The sequence below is a fragment of the Zingiber officinale genome, chromosome 4A (genome assembly GCF_018446385.1).
Source record: "Zingiber officinale cultivar Zhangliang chromosome 4A, Zo_v1.1, whole genome shotgun sequence".
Taxonomy (NCBI): domain Eukaryota; kingdom Viridiplantae; phylum Streptophyta; class Magnoliopsida; order Zingiberales; family Zingiberaceae; genus Zingiber; species Zingiber officinale.
In genome coordinates this window covers 64,435,846-64,461,820 of record NC_055992.1, presented here as the reverse complement: position 1 = coordinate 64,461,820, position 25,975 = coordinate 64,435,846, and the positions used below count along the sequence as shown (strand labels likewise).

At 37.2% G+C, this 25,975-nt stretch overlaps 1 non-coding gene across 1 annotated transcript; it reads left to right on the top strand.

The window, feature by feature from the left end:
- The first annotated feature begins 23,821 nt into the window (after positions 1–23,821).
- LOC121973927 lies at positions 23,822–23,927 on the top strand. Its single transcript, XR_006109831.1, has one exon. It is a non-coding gene; the product is annotated as a small nucleolar RNA R71 (small nucleolar RNA).
- Positions 23,928–25,975: the final 2,048 nt, after the last annotated feature.

The following is a 25,975-nucleotide window of genomic DNA, read 5'->3' as shown; positions in this document are numbered from 1 at the left end:
AGCAGCGGTAGTCTTTGCTCTCAAAATTTGGAGGCATTACTTATACGGAGCTCAGTGCAAGATTTACATAGATCACTAGAGTCTTAGGTATTTATTCACTCAGAAAGACCTGAACATGAGATAGCGGAGATGGCTTGAACTGGTCAAAAACTATGACTGTGAAATCCTCTACCATCCAGGGAAGGCGAACAAAGTGGCAGATGCACTAAGTAGGAAATCTTGCACAGTTTTATTGTCCTTATCTGCTATGTCTCATCTCCTACAGAAAGAAATAATAAATTTTAGGCTTGAAATTGTTACTGGGTAGCTCTCCACCTTGACATTAGTGTCAACCCTGCTTGAAGAAATACAGAGAGGGCAAGATGAAGATCCTAATATTCAGAAGATCAAGCGGGGAATATAAGAAGGAGAAAATGGAGAGTTCCGAGTATCAGACCGTGGAATACTATATTATGGTGATCACCTCTGTGTCCCTAATCAAGCAGAACTACGACAGAAAATTTTAGATGAAGCCCATGGAACACCCTACGCTATGTATCCTGGTTCCACCAAGATGTACCAAGATGTAAAGGAACGCTTCTGGTGGTCTGGAATGAAAAGAAACATAGCAAGATATATCAACACCTGTCTGACATGTCAATAGGTTAAAGCAGAACATCAGAGACCGAGCGGAGTTCTGCAGCCTATTCAGATTCCAGAATAGAAGTGGGAGGATATATCTATGGACTTCATAGTAGGATTACCCAGAACCACGAATGGTTACGATGCTATCTGGGTAATAGTGGACAGATTGACCAAGTCTGCTCATTTTTTAACTATTAGAATATCTTACTCTATCGAACAGCTAGCGCAAATGTATGTTAAAGAGGTTATTAGATTGTATAGAGTTCCCAAAACCATAATTTCGGATAGAGATGGTCACTTTATTTCACACTTCTGGGAGTGTGTTCATAGAGCCCTTGGCACTAAGCTACGATTTAGCATGACATTTCATCCTCAAACTGACGGGCAAACAGAACGAGTAAATCAAGTTCTAGAGGATATGCTACGGGCTTGTGCCGATACTATACCTAGCAGAATTCGCATACAACAATAGCTACCAAGCTACTATCGGAATGGCACCCTACGAGGCTCTATATGGGAGGAGATGTAGGTCTCCTATCTGTTGGTATGAAGGTGGTGAAAAGAAAGAAATGGGACTCCAGACAGATCTTATCGAGGACACCACCAAAGTCATTCAGAACATTCGCCAGAGAATAGAAACTGCTCAAAGCCAGCAGAAGAGCTATGTGGATGTGCGTCGTAGACCGCTGGAATTTAAGGTTGGGGATTCAGTGTTCCTCAAAGTAGCTCCTATAAAAGGAGTGATACGGTTTGGAAAGAAAGGAAAGTTGAATCCACATTATGTGGGGCCATACCTGATCAACAAAAGGGTTGGTAAGGTAGTTCATGAGCTGGAACTACCTCAGGAGATGTCGGCCATCCATAATGTATTCCATGTCTCAATGCTGAAGAAGCGTGTTCCCGATGTAAACCAAGTGATTGAGTCATAGATGGTACAAGTTCAAGAGGATCTCAGTGATGAAAGTCGACCTATTTAGATAATAGATCGAGAAGTTAAGAAGCTGAGGAACAAAGAGATACCATTAGTAAAAGTGTTGTGGCAAAGTCAACAGAATGAAGAGGCAACATGGGAACGTGAGGATGATATGAGACAGAAGTATCCACAATTGTTCTAAGTTCGAGGACGAACTTTTTATAAAGTATGGGGGATTGTAACACCTGTAAATTTCCTCTCTTCCAAAAGAGCAAAAAGAAATAGAAGAAAAGAAAAGAAATATAAATATAAATATAAATGATCCATGCTAGGATTTGAACCCTAGACTTTGATTTAAGATTGGTTTAAGTAGCCATTAAGTGGTGGTAAAAGCATCATAATGGAAATAGGAAACTATTCATTATATGTAGATTATGTGTGAAGAGATACTTCAACTTCTACTTAGTATAAAAAGGAATGGAAGAGACCAAAAACCTAATTTTTGGTTTCCTCTTCTCCTCCCTAGCCAAAATTCCTCTTCTCCTCTTTTTAGTTTTTGGCCAAGAACCATAGGGTTCTAAGTTCTTCAAGAGGAGATTCTAAGAGGGGAGTTTTTACAAGGATTAGTATGCATGGAAAGGGTTACTTGGAGATTAAGGCTCTGTTTACTTGGGAGAGTGGAAAGTAAAATTAAGAAAAAGTTTCCATGATGGAAAAGTTTCCGTCGTTTACTTCATTAAAATTTTTCGAAGGAAAAGTAATGCAATCCATCAGCGGATAATTTTGGAGCCAAAATCGATCATCTCAAAATCGGACAGAAAGCAGCGGATGGGAAAAAAATGACGCATGTACCCCTTTTGCATTTACAAAATTACATCATATACCAAAAAAATGACGCATGTAGCCTTTTTAACTCACAAAATTACACTATGTACCAAGAAAATGACGCATGCACCCTTTTTTATTTACAAAATTACATCATAAGTATTCACCTTCCTCTATCAAGGTAAACAAGTGTGCAAAGGAAAATATTTCTTTATCCTTTCTTTTCTCTTCCTCCAAAGGTAACTTTCTATCGTTGATTCCTTTCCTTTCCTCATCCACACTCTAGAGTAAACATAGCATAAGGCGTACAAGAGAGGCTTGTCTTCCCTACACCCTATAATAGTAAGATCTAGCGAAAGAATGTAAGTACTACTCACCTGCAGTATAAGTTATTTCGATGATACATGTTGTGATATTTTTTATGCATGTTAAAGAAGATACATGTTGGGTTATATTTTATGCATGTTAAAGAAGATACATGTAAGATGCCCTCTGAAGTTTTGGGATAAAGGACATGTTTAGAGTATCTTGAATTGCTTCCCATATAGTTTTGGGGCTAAGAAGCATATTCAAAGTGCCCTAAAGTGCTTCCCTATAAGTGTGGGGGATTAAGCGCACATAAGGTGATTGTTTAAATTGTTGGTTAGTCCTAGGAAAACTTACCGGTTCCACTGTATAAAAATTTTTTGTACAAGTGTCAAACCTTTCCTTAAATAACCTATTGTGTTCTTTAGAAGTTAAATTAGGAATCGCAAACAGAATTTAACATCATTGATTCCAAATTTAACTTATCTGTTCTTAATGGTTTAGATTTGAATCGCAAGCAGAACTTAACACTATTGATTGAAATCTACCTAAGTTATTAATTCCATTAAATATTAATTTCCAAAATTGACTTCCAGGACTGCATGGCGAGGCACATGTCCTTCTTGGATATGGGAGCAACCACCACCGCCTAGGCAAAGCCTTTTAAGGAAAGCTAATATTTAATTTCCTTAAATAACTCTAGGTTAAGCAAAAAGAACAATCGAATAACAAATTCAAAAAAGAAAACACAAACTCGAAAAATAAATTCGAAAAACTAGATCTAATTGTCTCTTGTATTTAGAATTCTTACAAAGAAAATAACTAGTATGATGTGGAAAAAAACTACTAGTCATACCTTCTCTTTGTAACTTAATGAACTCGAGATCTTCTGCCGTATTCCTTCCTCGCCTTGGACGTCGTGTGGGCGACAATCCTCCAAGATGAACACCACCCAAAAGCTTCCTCTTCTTCTTCTAAAATCCGGCCACCAACACCACCAAGGAGAAGAGAGCAAAAGGGAAAAGAGAAAAGAAAGGGAGGGTCGGTCACTTGATGATCTCCAAGCAAGAGAATAAGAATTGTGTCTCATGAAGCCTCGTCACCCCTTCTTTTATATTATTTGCCCAAGGCAAATAAGGGAATTTTTTTTACAAAAATTAAAATCTTCCAAGAGTTTTTCCTTTTCCCTTTTAATTTTTCCTTTTCTTTCCTCTTGATTGAATCAATCACCAACATTAATTTTGTGATGATTTTTTTTATTTTAATTATGGCCGGCCCCTTGCTTGGGCACCAAGCAAGGTGGTCGGCCACCTCATCAAGAGAAAAGGAAATATATTTTTTTTAAAAAAAAATTACAAGAAGAAATCCTCTTGTAAAATTTACAAGCTCTCTTTCCTAAAGTAGGAGTTAAAAAAGGAAAGTTCTAAAAATTAAAATCATGTTTTAAAATTTAAAACTTTTCTTATAAAATTTTCTTTTTTAACATGATGATAGAAAATTTAAATTTTAAAACTTTTCTTCCTTTTTTTCTCAACCATGAAAATGGTTAAAAAGGGAAAGTTTTAAAAACTTTAAATTCTCTTTTAAAACATGTGACCTAATTCAAATAAGGAAAATTTTTAAATTTAAAATCTCTCTTTTAAAACTTGTAGTTTTCTTCAAAGAGAAGATTTTAAAAATTTGAAACACCCCTCCTATTTGAATTAATCTTGGCCGACCCCTACATGCTTGGTCACCAAGCAATAGGGCCGACCCCTATAAAGAGGATGTGGTCGGCCCTTGCTTGGTCACCAAGCATTGGGCCGACCCCCTTCTTCGACACCAAGATGGACCTTTCATTTGGATGGACTTGAGGTTATAATGAGGCTACGACAGAGACCTAAAGGAGAAATTGGTTTTGGCCTTCCGATGAGCTTGAGTATCCCATGTTCGCCCCGAACACACAACTCAAGTTCATCGATAATAACTCATTCCACTAGAGAGTTATTATCGCACTACCGCACCAATCCCAAATTACATTATGGGCTCCTTCTTATCATGAGTGTGTTAGTCTCCCTATGTTTAAGATAACAAATGTCCACTAATTAAGTAAGTTACTGACAACTCACTTAATTAATATCTAGCTCCAAGAATAGTACCACTCAACTTCATTGTCATGTCGGACTAAATCCACCTGCAGGGTTTAATATATATGCTTATGAGCTCCTGCAATCCTTATGAGCTCCTCTTGGGGACATTCTCAACTTAGATAACTAGGAGACAGATTCCTTCTATAATCAACAATACATACTATATTTAATATCATTTCCTTACTTATCGGGCATATTGATTTATCGAGCTAAACCTCACCCTTTGATAAGTCAAAGAAATAAATATTAAATATATGTGCTTTTTATTATATTAGGATTAAGAGCACACACTTCCATAATAATAAGGTCTAGTTCTTTTACTAAGTCAGTACAAAAAGAACTTACCTAAATAGTCCTACTCAATACACTTAGAGTGTATCAGTGTAATTTATTAATCAAGATAAACTAATACTTAATTACATTACGACTATTCCGATGGTTTGTTCCTTTCCATCTTAGTCGTGAGCAACTGTTTATAATTTATAAAGAACCGTCAACATGATCTTCTGTGTGTGACACCACACACCATGTTGTCTACTATATAAATTAATTGAACAATTACATTTAACAAATAAATGTAGATATTGACCAATGTGATTCTTTTATTTCAAAATAAATGTTTACAAAAGTTAGGCTTTTAGTATACACTCCAACAATCTCCCACTTACACTAAAAGATTAAGCTGCCATATCTGTTGCCATACATCTGATTCCCATCCCCTCCACATGCCGATCAAAAGCTTTCGCCGGAAGGGCCTTAGTGAAAGGATCTGCCAGGTTATCTGCTGATGCAATCATGGCGACGACAACTTCTCCTCGCTTGACGACGTCTCATATCAGGTGGTACTTACGCTCTATATGTTTACTTGCCTTATGGGCTCGTGGTTCCTTCGAGTTTGCAACTGCACTGCTATTATCATAATAAATTGTGATGATCTTGGGCAAACTAGGAATCACATCTAACTCCATTAGAAAGTTCCTAAGCCATACAGTTTCTTTGGCCACCTCAGAGGCTGCCACATACTCAGCTTCCATGGTTGAGTTTGAGACGTATTTCTGCTTAACACTCCTCCATGCAATGGCTCCACCTCCTAGAGTAAACACATAGCCTGATGTAGACTTACTGTTGTCCCTATCTGATTGGAAGTCCGAATCCGTGTAACCCACAGGGAGCAAATCGTTTGCTTGGTAGACTAGCATATAATCTCTAGTCCTTCTCAGGTACTTTAATATATGCTTCACAGCAGTCCAATGTCCTTATCCAGGGTTACTCTGATATCTGCTAACCATACCAATGACAAAATAGATATCAGGTCTCGTACACAATATTGCATACATAAGGCTTCCTACAGTCGAAGCATAAGGAACTGCCTTTATATCCTCCATCTCCTTTGATGTCTTCGGAGACATCTCTTTAGATAAGGCTACTCCATGCCTAAAAGGTAAGAAACCTTTCTTGGAGTTTTGCATGTTCAAACGAGCAAGGATCGTGTCTATATATGAAGCTTGAGATAGGCACAACATTCTTTTCTTGCGATCCCTTATAACTTTGATCCCAAGAATGTGTGCACATTCTCCTAAGTCCTTCATATCAAATTATTTGGACAACCATACCCTTACGTCCGATAATACCTTGACATTGTTGCCAATTAACAAAATATCATCTATGTATAGTACAAGAAATACCACCACATTTCCATTACACTTCTTGTATACACAAGACTCATCCGGACACTGAATAAATCCATATGACTGGATTACTTCATTAAACCAGATGTTCCAAGATCTTGAAGCTTATTTCAATCCATAAATGGACCGATTGAGCTTGCACACTAGATGCTCTTTGCCCTTTTCAATGAACCCTTCTGGTTGCTTCATATGGATGTTTTCTTCAATACTTCCGTTAAAGAAAGCTGTCTTGACATCCATTTGCCAAATCTCATAATCCATATGAGCGGCAATAGATAAGAGTATCCGGATAGACTTAAGCATAGCTATCGGCGAAAAAGTCTCCTTATAATCGATTCCCTCTTTCTGAGTATACCCTTTCGCAACAAGCCTTTCTTTGAAGGTTTCTACCTTCCCGTTTGTCCCTCTTTTCCTTTTGTAGATCCACTTGCATCCAACGGCTTTTACATCATCAGGTGATTCTACAAGCTCCCAGACCTTATTAGAGTACATAGACTCTATTTCAAAATTCATTGCCTTTTGCCAAGATACTGCATCTATATCTTGGAGTGCTTCATCATATGTCCAGGGATCAGGTTCATGTTTACCCGGGATCAAGTCTGAAGACTCTCCCAAAAACATGAATCTCTCAGGCTGCCTTACAACCCTCCCACTATGACGAGGCACCGTCTGTGGTCGTGTATCATGTGTGACACATGTTGCAATCTCTTGTGGTACATCATCTTGTACTGTTGGTACTGAAGTAGACGTGTCCTCTCTAAGTTATTCTAGAACAATTTTGCTACTGGGCTTGTGATCCATTATATAGTCTTCTTATAAAAACTGGCCATTGGTGCTAACAATGACCTTCTGGTCTTTAGGACTATAAAATAAACCACCTTTCGTTCCTTTGGGATAACCCACAAACACACGAACTTCTGTACGAGATTCTAACTTATCAGTATCTAGTTTCAGCACATGTGCTGGACTACCCCAAATCTGAATATGTCTTAGACTAGGCTTTCGCTCATTCCACAATTCTGTGGCAGTAGAAGATACTGATTTAGAAGATACTAAGTTCAGAATGTATGATGTCGTTTCCAGAGCGTATCCCCAAAACGAATTTGGTAATTCTGAATAACTCATCATCGATCTAACCATCTCCATAAGAGTCCTATTCCTTCATTCTGCCACACCATTTTGTTGGGGTGTACCAAGTTCGGACAATTGGGATTGAATCCCAGCCTCTGATAAGTAATACCTAAACTCTCCTAAGAGGTATTCGCCACCACGATCAGACCGTAGTGTCTTGATACTTTTACCTAGACGTTTCTCCACATCAGCCTTGTACTCTTTGAACTTATCAAGGCACTCAGACTTGCGGCGCATTAAGTAAATGTATCCATATCTTGAATAATCGTCTATAAAAGAGAAAAAATATTCAAAACCACATCTAGCCTGGATAGACATATGACCACATAAATCAGAATGAACCAATTCTAACGCTTCTTTGGCTCTATACCCCTTAGCCTTAAAAGACCTCTTGGTCATTTTACCTTCCAAGCAAGATTCACAAGTTGAAAAATTTTCCAACTCTAATGAACCCAAGAGTCCATCAACTATAAGCCTGTGAATCCTACTTAAGTTAATATGACCAAGCCTTAGATGTCAAAAAGATACGCTTGGTTCATCTCCGAAGGTTCTTTTCTCTTATTGGAATTAGAAGATGTGTTATTAATTTCCATTTGTTGCTTTGTGGGAGAAATTGGATTTAAAGTATATAAATTGCCAACCCATGCACCAGAACAGATAATAACCCTATTTCTCTTTATAACCACATTATTATTAAAGGAAACAGAATATCCATCCAAATGTAATTTAGAAACTGAAATCAAATTCTTTCTAAAACTGGGTACATAAAGACAATTTCTTAAAACTAATTTTCTATTCCTATCAAAAGATAAGTAAGCGTCTCCCACTGCAACAGCTGTCACCTTAATAGCATTGCCCATATAGATGGTAATCTCTCCTTCAAATAGTCGTCAGGTTTCCTGGAACCCCCGCAAAGAATTGCAAACATGATCAATAAAGGAATCAAAACAATAAAGGTAGATAACACCGCTAAACATGTTTCAACAACTAGAGCACGAGATATACCTTTATTGTTCTGATTCCTATGAGGACAATCTGCCTTCCAATGCCCTGTCTGCTTGTAGATGAAGCACTTGCCCTTCGGCTTCTTCATTCTAGCCTTTTGTCCCTGAGGTTTATTCACTCTCTTTGCTGAAAAGACCTGTTTCTTCTTCTTCTTGCCTTTCGGCATAGAAGTAGAACCATTTTTAGCAAAGTGAATCTGAGAACTTTGATAAAATATTCCTTCTGCTACCTGTAGTTCTGTAAGAAGTTTCGTCAACGTATACTCTCTTTTGTTCATGTTATAGTTTAGGCGGAATTGCTCAAAACTTCTGGGTAGCATTTGCAGAATTATATCGACCTGGGTTTCCCCATCGATTTTTCCTCCAAGGACTTGTATTTCATTCAGATAAGCCATCATTTTGAGGATATGATCCCTTACGGGTGCCCCCTCAGACATGGTGGCTGTCATTAGCTTTCTCATTGCCTCTTGCCTAGCAGTCCGACTCTGGTGCCCAAAGAGTTCTTTGAGATTGTTCATTATATCATAAGCTGTTGGTAAATCTTGATGCTGATGTTGCAATACATTTGACATTGATGTCAAAATGTAACACTGCGTCATCTCATCAGCTTTTACCCATTTCTTATGGTACTCAATCTCCTCTAGGGTAGAGTCACTGTCAGGTGCACCAGGGCAAGTCTCAGTCAGTACAAACTTATAGCTTTCAGTAGTAAGGACAATGTCCAGGTTTCTTTTCCAATCTATGTAGTTAGGTCCAATAAGTTTGTTCTCTTTCAGTATAATGGCTAGTGGGTTGAAAGTCATCCTAAGAATCACAAAAATAACTTTGGTCAGGACTCTAAATTTAGAATAATATTGATTCCTCAAACAATACTATTTTAAATTAACCAACACCTCAAAACACCGTGAATTTTGTATGCCACGATAGTGTGGACGTATACAAATTCAACATTTGTAAAAGGACGGTGTAACCCATTAATTTTATTATCTTGTCAACCTAACTTTTTGACAAATAAAATTAATAGTTGGTTTCCTTCGGTCACACAAATAATAACAGTGACTTCGATGGGGAGGATACTATTAGACGTGCCTAAGTGTATACCATTATTTGACACTAAGTCCATTAATAAGATTGTACCCCTTCTGACGGGGAAGATCACACGCTCTTAATTAATTTCCTATAGTCATCCATAATGGAAGTTTGATCTAGTGATCCGCAAACAAACTCATCCGATGTGGAGGAAGGCACTCAGAGCCAACGCGCAAGTTTGTTTGCATCACTTACAAACCAGTAATGGAGACCGTGGAATTTATTAAAATAAATCCCTCTCCCACTTAGTTATTTAAAGTGAGGAATTTTAAACTATCCTAGCATACATCACATGCATACACACACATCACAGTAAATAAAAGCAACAAATATGGAAATTATTTCCAACTATTATGGCCTTTTTCTGTTACTGTCCTCTATGTGCACCAACCCTAGCTGCTGCCATCTTTACCCACCGCCTTCAGGTCAAGTCGTCGCATCAATCTTGCTTCTTATTCCGCTGCGCCTCTGGTGCTCCAAAAGTACCACGCTTTGCAAGAATCCGATCCGCGACAAAAATAGAATTTTACATATATCGATCCTATATTCGACGAGGGAATGTACATGTAATCAAGATTGAAAATAAAATTCTAAAATCCTAGGGCTAATACAGCTCCTGCTGTATCAGTTACATACAATCATGCACAGACAAAATATTACCCTTGACATGTCCAAGGGTCCAATCACACACAACATCAATAAGCCATAATAGTTGAAGTCTGCAACCAAAGAGTTAGCACATCCTACTATCATCCTGCCTAAATTATGTATGACATGTGCATAACCTATTTGAATTCTAAACACACAGAGGCAAACCTTAGCTGTGATACCAATTGTTGGTTAGTCCTAGGAAAACATACCGGTTCCATTGTACAAAAAAATTTTGTACAAGCGTCGAACCTTTCCTTAAATAACCTATTGTGTTCTTTAGAAGTTAAATTAGGAATCACAGACGGAACTTAACATCATTGATTCCAAATTTAACTTATCTGTTCTTAATGGTTTAGATTTGAATCGCAAGTATAAACTTAACACTATTGATTCAAATCTACCTAAGTTATTAAATCTATTAAATATTAATTTCCAAAATTGACTTCCAGGACTGCATGGCGAGACACATGACCTTCTTGGATATGGGAGCAACCACCACCGCCTAGGAAAAGCCTTTTAAGGAAAGCTAATATTTAATTTCCTTAAATAACTCTAGGTTAAGCAAAAAGAACAATCGAATCACAAATTCGAAAAAGAAGAAAACACAAACTCGAAAAATAAATTCGAAAAACTAAATCTAATTGCCTCTTGTATTTAGAATTCTTATAAAGAAAATAACTAGTATGATGCGGAAGAAAACTACTAGTTATACCTTCTCTTTGTAAGATAATGACCTTGAGATCTTCTGCCGTATTCCTCGCCTCGCCTTGGACGTCGTGTGGGTGACAATCCTCCAAGATGAACACCACCCAAAAGCTTCCTCTTCTTCTTCTAAAATCCGGCCACCAACACCACCAAGGAGAAGAGAGCAAAAGGGAAAAGAGAAAAGAAAGGGAGGGCCGACCACTTGATTATCTCCAAGCAAGAGAATAAGAATTGTGTCTCATGAAGCCTTCTCACCCCTTCTTTTATATTACTTGCCCAAGGCAAATAAGGGAAGAATTTTTACAAAAATTAAAATCTTCCAAGAGTTTTTCCTTTACCCTTTTAATTTTTCCTTTTCTTTCCTCTTGATTGAATCAATCACCAACATTAATTTTGTAATGATTTTTTTTTATTTTAATTATGGTCGGCCCCTTGTTTGGGCACCAAGCAAGGTCGCCGGCCAACTCATCAAGAGAAAAGGAAATATATATTTTTTTAAAAAAATTTACAAGAAGAAATCCTCTTGTAAAATTTACAAGCTCTCTTTTCCTAAAGTAGGAGTTAAAAAAGGAAAGTTCTAAAAATTAAAATCATGTTTTAAAATTTAAAACTTCTCTTATAAATTTTTTTTTTTAACATGATGATAGAAAATTTAAATTTTAAAACTTCTCTTCCTTTTTTTCTCAACCATGAAGATGGTTAAAAAAGGAAAGTTTTAAAAACTTTTAAATTCTCTTTTAAAACATGTGACCTAATTCAAATAAGGAAAGTTTTTAAATTTAAAATCTCTCTTTTAAAACTTATAGTTTTCTTCAAAGAGAAGATTTTAAAAATTCAAAACACCCCTCCTATTTGAATTAATCTTGGCCGGCCCCTACATGCTTGGTCACCAAGAAATAGGGCCGGCCCCTATAAAGAGGATGTCGCCGGCCCTTGCTTGGTAACTGATAAAGAAACCTTGTAAATGGATCGCCTTGAAATTCAGCTTGGGGAAGGGTATTGAGGCCACACTCAAGCAAGATGAGAAGGTGAGTGATAAGTCATGGAGTTTTGATCGCCACAAGTTGCCTTGATAAGATCGAAATTAGTTCTTTGCCTAAGAACAAGAAGGAAGCTCTCACAAAAGAGAAACTCAATTTTTCATTCAAACTTACATGATTTGTCATACAAGAGTTCTCCTATTCAACATCCCTTAAGATCCCCTATGCACTAATTATGCAATAAATATCATGCTTGCATGCATGTGTTTTATTATCCACTAATGCAACCACTAATCCCTAATACTAGCTTAATGCAACCATGCATGCATGGTATTTGTTATACTAGCTTAGGAACTCTCAAAAATGCATTAAAACCCCACAAAGGATATCAAAAGTCTCTTTAGAACCCCCATGCATGCACACGAAAATGGTCCTCATGTTGGTCCAATTTCACTTTCAAATTGAAGGAATGTGATCCACTTAGTTGTTGCCTCCATTGTGCATTGATCCTCCTTTTCCTTGAGCCTCATTATTAAGCCTTCCAAAGATTGCTTCATTCTCTTAGTCTTGGACCTTGTCATGGGTCCCCCAATTCCCTTCAATGTCTCTTCTTGGCTCACATCATTCCCTCCTTCTTTAGGTGAATTCGTCCTCGAATTTAGGTCTTCATCTCCTACATCAAAAGGACTCAAATCAGCCACATTAAATGTTGCACTAGCACCATACTCACCGGGCAAATCAATTTTGTAAGCATTGTCATTAATTCTTTCCAACACTTGGAATGGTCCATCTCCTCTTGATTGAAGCTTTGATTTCCTTTGGGTAGGAAATCGTTCCTTCCTCATATGAACCCACACCCAATCACCAGGTTCAAGGACCACTTTTTTTCTCCCTTTATTGGCTCGATTTGCATATTGCTCCATTTTCTTCTCAATTTGAGCTTTAACTTGCTCATGAAGCTTCTTCACATATTCTGCCTTTGTTTTGCCATCCTTGTGAACTAAAGAAGAAGTGTTAGGTAAAGGAAGCAAATCAAGAGGTGTTAGTGGATTGAACCCATAAACAATCTCAAAAGGAGAAAATTGAAGCAAATTCAACATGAGGTAAACATTCTTCCCAAGACTTAATGTTCTTCTTAATAATTTCTCTAAGAATAGTAGAAAGTGTCCTATTTACCACCTCAGTCTGACCGTCAGTTTGTGGGTGGCATGTGGTGGAGAAAAGAAGCTTTGTTCCCAGCTTGTTCCATAAGGTCCTCCAAAAATGGCTTAAAAATTTGGTGTCACGATCTGAAACAATGCTCCTAGGCATGCCATGAAGTCTTACCACCTCTTTGAAAAACAAATCTGTCACATGAGCTGCATCATCCACCTTGTGGCAAGGTATGAAATGTGCCATCTTGGAGAATCTATCAACTACCACAAAAATGGAGTCCTTACCTTTTTGAGTACGTGGTAGCCCTAAAACAAAATCCATAGACAAGTCAGTCCAAGGAAAATTAGGAATATGCAAAGGCGTGTAAAGTCCATGAGGTAATGTCTTAGATTTTGCTTTTCCACACACAATGCACCGTGCATAAAATTTCTGCACATCGTGTTTCATGTGTGGCCAATGAAAATGTTCAAGCAGCATTTCTAAGGTCTTTTGAACCCCAAAGTGTCCCATTAAACCCCCCTCATGTGCTTCCCTAACTAGCAATTTACGCATCGATCCTCTAGGCACACAAAGTATGTTATTCTTAAACAAGTAGTTGTCATGCCTAACAAACCCATTTTGTGATTTCTTTTCACATGCAGCATATAATTGGGAAAACTCATTATCATGTACATACAATTCCTTAATATGTTCAAAGCCAAGCAATTTAGTTTCAAGTCTAGCTAACAAATTATACCTTCTTGAAAGTGCATCTGCTACAACATTTACCTTTCCTTGCTTATGCTTAATCACATAAGGAAATTGTTCAAGAAATTCGACCCATTTGGCATGCCTTTTGTTGAGCTTCCCTTGCCCTTTCAAATACTTCAAAGATTCATGATCACTATGAATGATAAATTCTTTAGGCAAAAGATAATGCTGCTATGTTTGCAATGCTCTAACAAGGGCATACAATTCTATCTCATAAGTGGAATAGTTGAGGGTGGCACCACTTAATTTCTCACTAAAATATGTAATGGGATGACCATCTTGAAGTAAAACAGCCCCAATACCCACATGAGATGCATCACATTCAATTTCAAATGATTTGGAAAAATCAGGTAAAGCAAGAATGGGTGCATGTGTGAGTTTATCCTTAAGTGTTTGAAATGCATTTTCTTGATTCTCTCCCCATCTAAAACCCATATTTTCTTAACAATTTTATTTAGGGGTGCTGCCACTGCGCTGAAATCCTTCACAAACCTCCTATAGAAACATGCCAACCCATGGAAGCTCCTAACCTCACTCACAGTTTTAGGAGTTGGCCAATCTCTAATGGCCTTAACTTTCCCTTCATCAACCTGCACTCCTTTAGAACTTATGATAAAACCAAGAAAAACCACATGATTAGTGCAAAAAGAACACTTTTCCAAGTTAGCATATAGTTTTTCCTTTCTAAGGACATGCAAGACAGATTGGAGATGTGCAATATGCTCAACAAAACTCTTGGAATATACCAAAATATCATCGAAGTATACTACCACAAATTTTCCAAGAAATTCTCGTAAGACATGGTTCATAAGCCTCATAAAAGTGTTTGGTGCATTAGTTAACCCAAAAGGCATTACCAACCATTCATACAATCCATATTTGGTTTTGAAAGTTGTTTTCCATTCATCGCCTTCCCTTATCCTAATTTGATGGTACCCACTTTTTAAATCAATTTTAGAAAAGAAGCAAGCACCATGCAATTCATCAAGCAAATCATCAAGTCTAGGGATTGGATGTCTATACCGAATTGTGATGTTGTTGATGGCTTTACAGTCAGTGCACATCCTCCATGTTCCATCCTTTTTAGGCACCAAAATTACGGGTACAGCACAAGGACTTAAACTTTCTCTAACCCATCCTTTTTGCAATAACTCCTCCACTTGATTTTGTATCTCCTTTGTTTCTTGAGGGTTGCTCCTAAAAGCTGGCCTATTGGGCAGAGAAGCGCCAAGAATAAGGTCTATTTGGTGTTCAATTCCCCTCATTGGTGGCAATACGTGAGGTACTTCCTTGGGAAACACATCTTCAAAATCCTGCAAAATAACAACAACTTCACTAGGCAAAGAGTTAGTATTAGATTCCAAGCAAGTTTCCTTGCACAAAAGAAGAAATATTGGTTGCCTTGTCAAATAAGCTTTCTTCACCTCACTTACTCTTGTAAACAAATTTTTTTCTCTCTTTCTTTTCCTCATTCTTTCTTTTCTTTTGAATTTTGTCCTCAAAATCAAGTATTTTCTTTTGCACACACTCTTTCTTTTTCTTATGCTCTCGCTCTTCTTTTTCTCTTTTCTCTCTCATTTTTATTTGATCCTCACAAACCTCCCTAGGTGATAATGGTACAAGTGTAACTTTGCGAGAATTGTGGACAAAAGAGAACTTGTTGGAGAATCCATTATGGTGAGCTCGCCTATCAAACTGCCAAGGTCTTCCAAGAAGAATGTGGCTTGCCTCCATACGCACAATATCACATAGAACTTGATCTTCATATTTGCCAATGGAGAAATTAATCAACACTTGCTAGTTCACTACCAATTCACCACTATTACTTAGCCATTGGAGTTTATATGGTCTTGCATGTGGTGTAGTCTTGAGGTTGAGTTTGGTGACCAACCTAGTGCTTGCCACATTGGTGCAACTTCCACCATCAATGATCATAGAGCATGTCTTTCCTTGAATAAGGCAGCGGGTATGAGAAATATTTTCTCTTTGGTCCTCCTCATGCTCCTTGGCTTGGCTTCCCAATAATCTCCTAACCACCAAGAGATCTCCATCTTGCGCATAGGCTGCTCCATCATTTTCTTCATCGCTTGAGGAAGAGGAATGAGAAGAAATTTCTTCACTAGAGATACTCCCATTATCCCTCACCACCATAGTCTTCTTATTCGGGCATTCGGATGCAATATGACCTTTTCCCAAACACCTAAAACACTTGATATCCCTACTCTTAGAAGTGGAAGAAGAGGTAGTAGGAATAGGCTTCTTAATGCTTGCTTCCTCCTTAGAATTTGAAGAAGAACTCTCCTTCTTTGGCTTGTCCTTCCAACTTGAAGAGTAGTTTGGAGAGGATGATTTCTTCACAATGCCCTTTCTCTTTAATTGTTGCTCTATTTTCATTGCTTGATGCACTAAGTCGTCAAGCTCCACATAATGTTGTAACTCCACAATGTCTCCAATGTCTCGGTTTAGGCCATGGAGAAACCGAGCCATGGTAGCTTCCCTATCTTCCTCAATATTGGCCCTAATCAAAGCCACCTCCATCTCCTTGTAGTAATCATCCACACTCCTACTCCCTTGGGTGAGTCTTTGCAATTTTTTGTGCAATTCCCTATGGTAGTGGGAAGGCACAAATCTCCTTCTCATCAAAGTCTTCATTTCGTCCCAAGTGTTGATAGGATGCTCTCCATACCTTCTTCTCTCCTTTTGCAATTGATCCCGCCAAATTAAGGCATAATCGGTGAACTCAAGGGCAGTCACCTTTACTTTCTTTGCATCATTGTAATTGTGGCATGAGAAAATTTGTTCTATTTTCATCTCCCATGCAAGATATGTTTCAGGATCATTCCTCCCTTGGAAGGAAGGTATCTGGACTTTCACACCTCCTAGATCATCTTCTCGTCTATGGTCTCTACCTCCTCTTTCACGTCTTCTTCCCCCTTCATGCCTCCTTCCTTCTCTTGGTGAATCATAGAATGGTTCACTTTGATGAAATTCTTCATGATTAGAATTGCCCCCACGGTTCGAAACTTTTTTCTCCTTCAAGTCGGTCCATCCTTTCGTGTATTTCTTCAAGTTATCTTTGAAGTATTCTCTCAAATTGTTGAGTAAGTGCCTCCATTTGAAGCCTATTAAGATCTCGCCTAGGGGAATTAGGTGATTTTTCCCCCACTCATGCTTGCAACAAAAGAAGATGACAAGGAAAATTACAAAAGAAATGTTAAATGTACCTCACCACTCTACTCACGTGGTTGCACTCAGATTTATCCACTCAGATTCCTTTATAAGTTCTTAAGGAAAGAACCTTATCAATGTCTTTCTCAAGACAGCAAGTAGACAATCAAGTGATCAAGAAACCAACAAGAGAAATATGAGTAGAACAAGATAAATAAACGGATAAAACGAGAAATTCAGCAACGATCAAGAGCAATGAAAGGAATATCTTTTGAATTCAGATTTCACAAAGAAAGAATATTGAGTCCTTTCAATTCACAAATCCTCATCTTTTTTTATATATTATTTTTATTTTTATTTTCAATCAGAAACCAATGACTAATGATTCCTTTTTTTTTCTTTTTTTTTTGAATTTTCCTTTTTTTTTTTTTTAGGTTGAGGACCCAAATAGTGAATAGAAATTTGCGACAGATAGGGATGGAGAGATCAACAAAGATGGACAAGAACAAAGATGAGAACAAAACACAAACCTGAAAATCAAGGAGCCAAGGCTCTGATACCAAATGATAAAGAAACCTTGTAAATGGATCGCCTTGAAATTCAGCTTGGGGAAGGGTATTGACGCCACACTCAAGCAAGATGAGAAGGTGAGTGATAACTCATGGAGTTTTGATCGCCACAAGTTGCCTTGATAAGATCGAAATTAGTTCTTTGCCTAAGAACAAGAAGGAAGCTCTCACAAAAGAGAAACTCAAATTTTCATTCAAACTTACATGATTTGTCATACAAGAGTTCTCCTATTTAACATCCCTTAAGATCCCCTATGCACTAATTATGCAATAAATATCATGCTTGCATGCATGAGTTTTATTATCCACTAATGCAAACACTAATCCCTAATACTAGCTTAATGCAACCATGCATGCATGGTATTTGTTATACTAACTTAGGAACTCTCAAAAATGTATTAAAAACCCACAAAGGACATCAAAAGTCACTTTAGAAACCCCCCCCCCCCCCCATGCATACACACGAAAATGGTCCTCATGTTGGTCCAATTTCACTTTCAAATTGAAGGAATGTGATCCACTTAGTTGTTGCCTCCATTGTGCATTGATCCTCCTTTTCCTTGAGCCTCATTATTAAGCCTTCTAAAGCTTGCTTCATTCTCTTAGTCTTGGACCTTGTCATGGGTCCCCCAATTCCCTTCAATGCCTCTTCTTGGCTCACATCAGCCACCAAGCATTGGGCCGGCCCCCTTCTTGGACACTAAGATGGGCCTTTCATTTGGATGGACTTTAGGCTATAATGAGGCTACGATAGGGACCTAAAGGAGAAATTGGTTTTGGCCTTCCGATGAGCTTGAGTATCCCATGTTCGCCCCGAACACACAACTCAAGTTCATCGATAATAACTCATTCCACTAGAGAGTTATTATCGCACTACCGCACCAAGCCCAAATTACATTATAGGCTCCTTCTTATCATGAGTGTGTTAGTCTCCCTGTGTTTAAGATAACAAATGTCCACTAATTAAGTAAGTTACTGACAACTCACTTAATTAATATCTAGCTCCAAGAGTAGTACCACTCAACTTCATTGTCATGTCGAAATACGTCCACCTGTAGGGTTTAACATGGCAATTCATATGAGCTCCTCTTGGGGACATTCTCAACCTAGATAACAAGGACAAATATTCCTTCTATAATCAATAATACACACTATAAGTAATATCATTTCCCAACTTATCGGGCATATTGATTTATCGAGCTAAACCTCACCCTTTGATAAGTCAAAGAAATAAATATTAAATATATGTGCTTGTTATTATATTAGGATTAAGAGCACACACTTCCATAATAACTAAGGTCTAGTTCTTTTACTAAGTTAGTACAAAAAGAACTTGCCTAAATGGTCCTACTCAATACACTTAGAGTGTACCAGTGTAATTTATTAATCAAGATAAACTAATACTTAATTACACTACGACTATTCCGATGGTTTGTTCCTTTCCATTTTAGTCGTGAGCAACTGTTTATAATTTATAAAGAACCGTCAACATGATCTTCTGTGTGTAACACCACACACTATGTTGTCTACTATATAAATTAATTGAACAATTACATTTAACAAATAAATATAGATATTGACCAATGTGATTCTTTTATTTCAAAATAAATGTTTACAAAAGCTATGCTTTTAGTATACACTCCAACATAAATGACAAGTAAGTGCAAGTATAAGAAACCAATATGTAAAAGAAAGTATTTTACTTTAAAATGGCATGTACTGGACACAAGGTCCATGGGTGGGCTCCTAGATCGCCCCTAGACCCCTAGATCGCCTAGTAGTACCTTAATAGATTCGGGATTAGCTACCTCGGATCTTATTAAGGATGCGCGCAAAGTGGTACTATGCCGGGCTCAAGCAAGTTTATTATTATTTTCACTAGTTATGTAATATAAAGTTTTCAAACTTCATTGATTGTCTTAGTAGAAGCCTTCTAAAGTTTGAGAACTTGAGTTATGAAGTGTAGCATGGATGAACTCTATAGTATGGCAAGATTTATGTTTCCATTGCATGTTTACATTGCTAGCATGGTTTTAAGTTAATGTTTTGCATGATAAACCTATTTAAAAATGCATGCCATGTAAAGATTTCCGAATTATGCATTTTAGCGTGAATTACTGTCAAGTGCGAGTTTTGTGTTTTCCCCAAGTAATTTTGAAAGCATGTTACTTCTTTTTATGCTTGTTTTGTGAGTAGATGGTACTTACTAAGCATTCGCTTATAGATTAGCATTCCCTTATGCTGCAGATAAAAGTAAAGGAAAGCTCGAGTAGGAGGAGGCAGCAGGAGCAGTGTTTTGTGTGTGTGTGATGGAACAGTGGAAGGAGATCTGGGAACTTATTATTGTATGGAATATGTTAGAACTTGATGCTAAAGTATTTTCTTTTCTCCGCTCTACATGAAATACTATCACTAGTTGCTTAGGATGAATTTATCAGTTTGGCAGTAATTAGAGTGGCAAAGAGGAAAGATCTAGGGTCTCCCCAAAAGGGAGGACCCCTCTTCAAGCAATGAAAGAGAACCCTAACCCAAAGATAAGTACAAAAGGGAGAACAATCCCTTTTTGTAGAGCAAGATGTGAGCCCCACACGGCCCGTGATACGACCATGTGGATTCACATGGCCTCGGACCTCTTCCTCTCGGCCAAGGTGACATGGTCGTGTGGATTCACACGGTCGTGCACCTCTTCCTCTCGGCCAAAGGCAAACGGTCTTGTGGATTCACACGGTCGTGCACCTCTTCCTCTCGGCCAAAGGAACACGGCCGTGTGGATTCACACGGCCATGCACCTCTTTCTCTCGACCAAGGTGACATGGCCTTGTGACCTTCACATGGTTGTGCCCTGCGCCAACCGAGAATACCTTACACAGTCGTGTGGCACACACAGTCATGCCAAATTATGGCCTCGGCAAGGCTACACGGCCTGTCATCGCCACACAGCCATGTCTTGGTCCTTCTCAGGTAAGGCTACATGGCCGGTTAGGGCCACACAGCCCAGACCCACTAGAAGCTCTAGACTCCCTTCCAGCTCTGCTTAGCTCCAAGTCACGTCCTATCAGTCGAAACAAGTTTAGAATAGATCTCTGGACTTAGCAGTATATAATAAGTAAGAATGACAAATTTTTAGAAAAGAAAGGAGTAACGTCTGCCCTGTAAGATAAGGCTAGAAGGGTGGGGCGTTACACCCAGTTCCCCAGACCAAGACTTCGTTACCTAACCAAAGCTAGGACTTTCCACTTGCCTAGCCTCAACTAGGACTTTTTCTTTTGCCCAAGATCACATAGGACTTTTCTTCAAACTTAGTCACACTTGTTAGATAATAAAAAATCTTAACTTTGAACCTTTTACCATAATCAAAACATAGGTTCGATCATCCGATGCTCCCTGCACCAACAAATTATGGTCTAAACTTCTCAAGTATCAATTCCTAATCTTAGTCAAGTTGTCATTGAATCATCTTTTCTTTTTATTTCTAGTAGTAAATACTGCTTGATTCATCTATCTTAAATCTACCCAAGGTCTAAAGAATGTGCTCGATATCAAGAGAAATCTATTGTTCATTTTCCCTGTAACCTAACTCGATCGCAAAGGGGCAGACAACTAGTTTCCACTCATGACAATACATTTTTTTAATCCCTTATATCGTTCATTTTTTTTCACTTGCACATTTGTAATGATGTAATTGGTGAGATTTCTATTTTTTGAAATGAGTTTAATGTTTCAAGCACCAATCTAGTGACCAAGATGTAGTTAAGAAATTACCATGGGAATTCAAATACTCATCAAGTCTAATGAATTATGACTATGTTTATAACCTTCAACTATCAAAATAAAGCAAAGTGTAAAGAAATCCTTAAGACTGAATAGAATTAAATCCTTTCAATGAAATACAATGCTCATGTCCTACTATTGAAGAGAGAGAAAAGTTGATCATCAAACATACTAGCACTAATAACCTAATAGCATAAATCTAAATGATAAACATGTGAAAAACTTTATTATCAAACAAATGTTATGCTCATTTTGTTTCACTAAAGATAGAGAAAATAAATTACTAAATACACTAGCACCAAAAAATGTAACTCATGACCTCTAGATAATGATCGTACTAGAAGTTTACTCTTAGACAAGTCAGTAGTACTAGTGTGGATGGTGTAACTCAAAATGCCTAAAAACATTTGAGAAAACTAATCTAAGAAAGCAAAGTGCAACTAAACTAAAAAATAAAATGTAAAAACAAACTACAACTGTACAACCCCCTAGACATAAACTTTTTATTATTCTAATAAAAACTAGAAATGTAAAATAGAGAACGTATGAAGTAAGAGAAGTTACCAAATGATGTGTGCAAATGCCCAAGTCATTAACTTCTCCATCGACTAACACGCTCCTCCAAATCTTTGAATCCTATAGACAAGAAAAATTAAGTAGAGTATATGAGTTATTATGAATAAAGAAAAAAATTAGAAAGAAACCTAAACAAAAATTAAAACAAGGTTAAACTTGGGATGTCTCCCAAAAAGTGCTTGTTTAAGTCATTAGCTCAACCACCTTATGTGATATATCTAAATCTCGATCTTGGAGGGGTAAGATACTTCAATATCCTCCTACCAAAGGCACTTATTATAGAGAGAGCTTTCATGACAGGAGATATAAATAAAGTAAAGTATCTCTCTCTCTATCTTCATCTTCTTAGAAGTTCTTTCATGTGGTCAAAGATGGTTCAGACTAAACTTCTAATTTTTAGCCCAAGTGAAAACTACACACCCAAAAGAAATACATATCTACCATAAATAGATGATATTAGATAGAACTAGAATCATATTAGAGTTGATGAAACATGGATTAAAAATTGAATCACATCTAACAAAATCAATTTTAGGTACCTTTATGAAGTTTTCTAAAAGATCACTAGAATTACTAAACTTGCATTGCTAAGAGATATCTAAAAGTTCTAAACATGTGGATGTGACTTCTTCTAGATCAATAGATGGTTCTAGCTCTGGCTCAAGTAATGAGGTAACTAAAGGTGCTGATTCTTGAGACTCTGCTATCTCTGCATAAGTCCTTACACATTGATCCACAACTTGCTTAATTCTTGCAACTCTCATAGTCTCAAAGGGTTGTATGGAGAAAGGAGGTGATTCTTGAGATATTGTTTCCACAACACAACTTCCTTTACTTCCTTTCATATCATTAACATCATCACATACTGTGAAGAACATTCTAACATCAATATCTTTAGTAGGAGAATCGACTATAGGAGGATCAATAACTTCACTTGCAATCTTAAGGTGATCTACCTCATCACATTCATCATCTGAAAATTCAATTCTACTATAATACGCTATAAACCTAGGAAGTAGATCTGAAAAATTACTGACTACTATATTATCATTACACTCCTTATTTGAAGAGTCTTCATCTTTATAGATATCAAGAAATCTACATTCAACTCTATTATTATCACAGAATTTGCCAAAATTTTTATCTTTATTGGCCCCCACTAGTCTTTGTGGAAAAGAAATTTAGCAAAGGTCTTGGGAATGATTGAGCTTGTGGTTGAGGTCCAACTTACTTGTCTAGTGATGGTGTGATCAACCATTAAGGGAAAGGTACTTATGGCTTTTGGACACTTTCTAGAATAATGGAATTGAGTTTCTCTGGTTTTCTATTATTCTTCTCCTCAATTCTATACAAGTCCTTCTCCAGAAGTTCTTCATGATTCATGCCAATTCTTAATTTAATATTATTACAATGTTCACTAGACTTTGTTTGGGTAGGAGGGAGGTCATGATTGAATCATTTTGAAATTATGCTATTAATTTTTTACCTCCAACTATTTGAACCCCTCATTCTGTGACTTGTGGTTTTCAAAACTCTTTAATGGTTGAACAACATTTTGTTTCACAAGCTCTTTTGCCTTCATGACTTACACTTCTAAAGTTCTTGGGGGAAATTACATCCAACTTTTATCTAACCATATATGAAGGTTCAATATCACTTGATTAATTAATGTAAATGCTTCGTCCACACTTGTGTTCATAAAAGAACCTCTAACAGATGAATCCAATAAACACTTATCTGAAAAAGAAATCCCCATGTAGAATATGTGCAATTGCAACCATCTTTCTAAACCATGGTGGGGGCACTGTCTTAATAAACCTTTGAATCTGTCACATGCTTCAAATAATGATTCTCTATCTGCCTGAGTAAAATTTGTAATGCAATTCCTCATATACATTGTTTTGTTTAAAGGAAAAAAAGATTTAGAAATCACTGCTCCAATTGTTTCCAATTTATGATGCTTTGAGGATGGAGAGAATAAAACTAAGTCTTTGCCCTATCCTTGATACTAAAAGGAAATGACATCAACTAAATGTCATTCGCTGAGATACCCTCACAATTAACTATATCACAAAGCTCCAAGAATGTCTCAAGGTGCAGATATGGTTTCTTCGATACTTCTCCTCTAAATTTGTGACCCTGTATCATAGTAATTGTTTCTGGTCTAGTTGAAAACTTTTTGCTTCAATATAAGGTTGCACAATCGGAGATAAAAATCTTGCAAAAATAGGTGTAGAGAATTATCTTAAGGGTCTGTTTGACATATTAGTGCTCATAGTATCTAAAAAATTATGAGAAAACATAGAAATGTAGAATTAAAGATAATAAAGAAAATGCAGTAATAAAAGATAAAGAATTAAAGAATTATCTAGACAAATTCTAATATAAACTAACTAGATTTAAAGCACTAAGTCCCGGCAATGGCGCCAAAAACTTGATATGATTCTCTCAAGCGCATAGGCGTCATCAAGTAATAAAATTTATATAAGTCAATCCCATGAGAACTAGGGATCAAATGATAATTAGTTTTACACTTTGAATTTAACTCAACATAATCGATAATTGTTTGATTCGAGATTATCTACAAAAATGTGATAACTAAAAGAAAGATAATTGAGGAATCCCTTAATTCAAGAAGATGTTCTAGGCTTTTGGTTTCATTGTAATGATGAATGTTGAGCTATGAATTTGCTCAATCCTAGTTCTCCACTTCTATGTTTGCAGGATGGTCTAAATTACTATCGAATAATATCCTGTGATGGTGTATCAGAGTGCTTTTCTGTCAATAACCAAGTATGTCATCAAGTGAAGAAGTAACTTAAAGAGTTCGGATTTTCAATAGAGTATCTCCTTTCACAATGCCTGCTCTAGGCTTACGTCTCCATATTACGTAGGTCACTTGTGTAGTATATGATTAAGGAAAGTCTAATAGGTCAAGTAAAAGATTCATCCATATATAGAATTATTCACCCTTAGAAGATTATGATCCATATCAATGGATAGTTGCCTTAGATACTCAATGTTAAATAAGCATCCTAAAGCCATGCCGATCTATATCTGAGCATACACTCAAAAGAGGTAACAATCTATGTATCTATTCAATGAAACTTCAAATTCATGCTTAGATGTAGATACACAGTAATGTATCTAGTACAGAAGTTAGATCTACACATAAAGAAATGTAAGCTAGATAGATAAATTTAAGTCTAAAGAGAAAGCCTTCTTGCATGCATTTCATCAAACAGAACAAGTGTCATACAAGCTTCAGCAAACAAGAAAATTGGCAATTCCATAGAGTTTTACATCATTCATACATTACGATTACTTTCTACCTCTTAGAACAATGTAGATATACTCTATAATAGAAAGAAATACAATCCAAGAACTCAAAATGATAGAAACTTCAGAACTCAAAGGAAGGAGGGAAGAAGCTTATCCTTTAACGTCGAGTGAAGCCCTTGAATGCAGATCCTAGAGTGTCAATAAGGATGGAGTAGTAGAGCATCCTTGAATCATCCAAATGAAGACTCCTAGTGCAAAGATTCGACCTAGAGGGTCTCCTCCCGCATTGGAAGTTCCTCCCATACAAAGGGGATGAAGTGCCCCTTATATAGAGGTAAGGGCAGGGGGTAGCTATGCCTAGGGGCACGACCCATGCCCCTTAGCATGGGCCAAGCCATTTTCTGGTTGTCTGGTTGTGCCATTTAGCATGGGCAGAGCTAAGTTGGTTCTGGCTCTGGATTGGTCGTGCCATTTGGCACGACCAAAGCTATCTCTAGCTTTTGGTGGTGCCAAATGGCATGGCCAGAGTAGAGCTTGCTCTGTTTAGTCCTTCTGGGTCATGCCATTTGGCACATCCTAACATTTAAACCTGTATTTTTCTGACTTTTAGAAGCATGGTCATGCTTCAAGGTATGACCAAGTTCATGTCTACTCTAAAA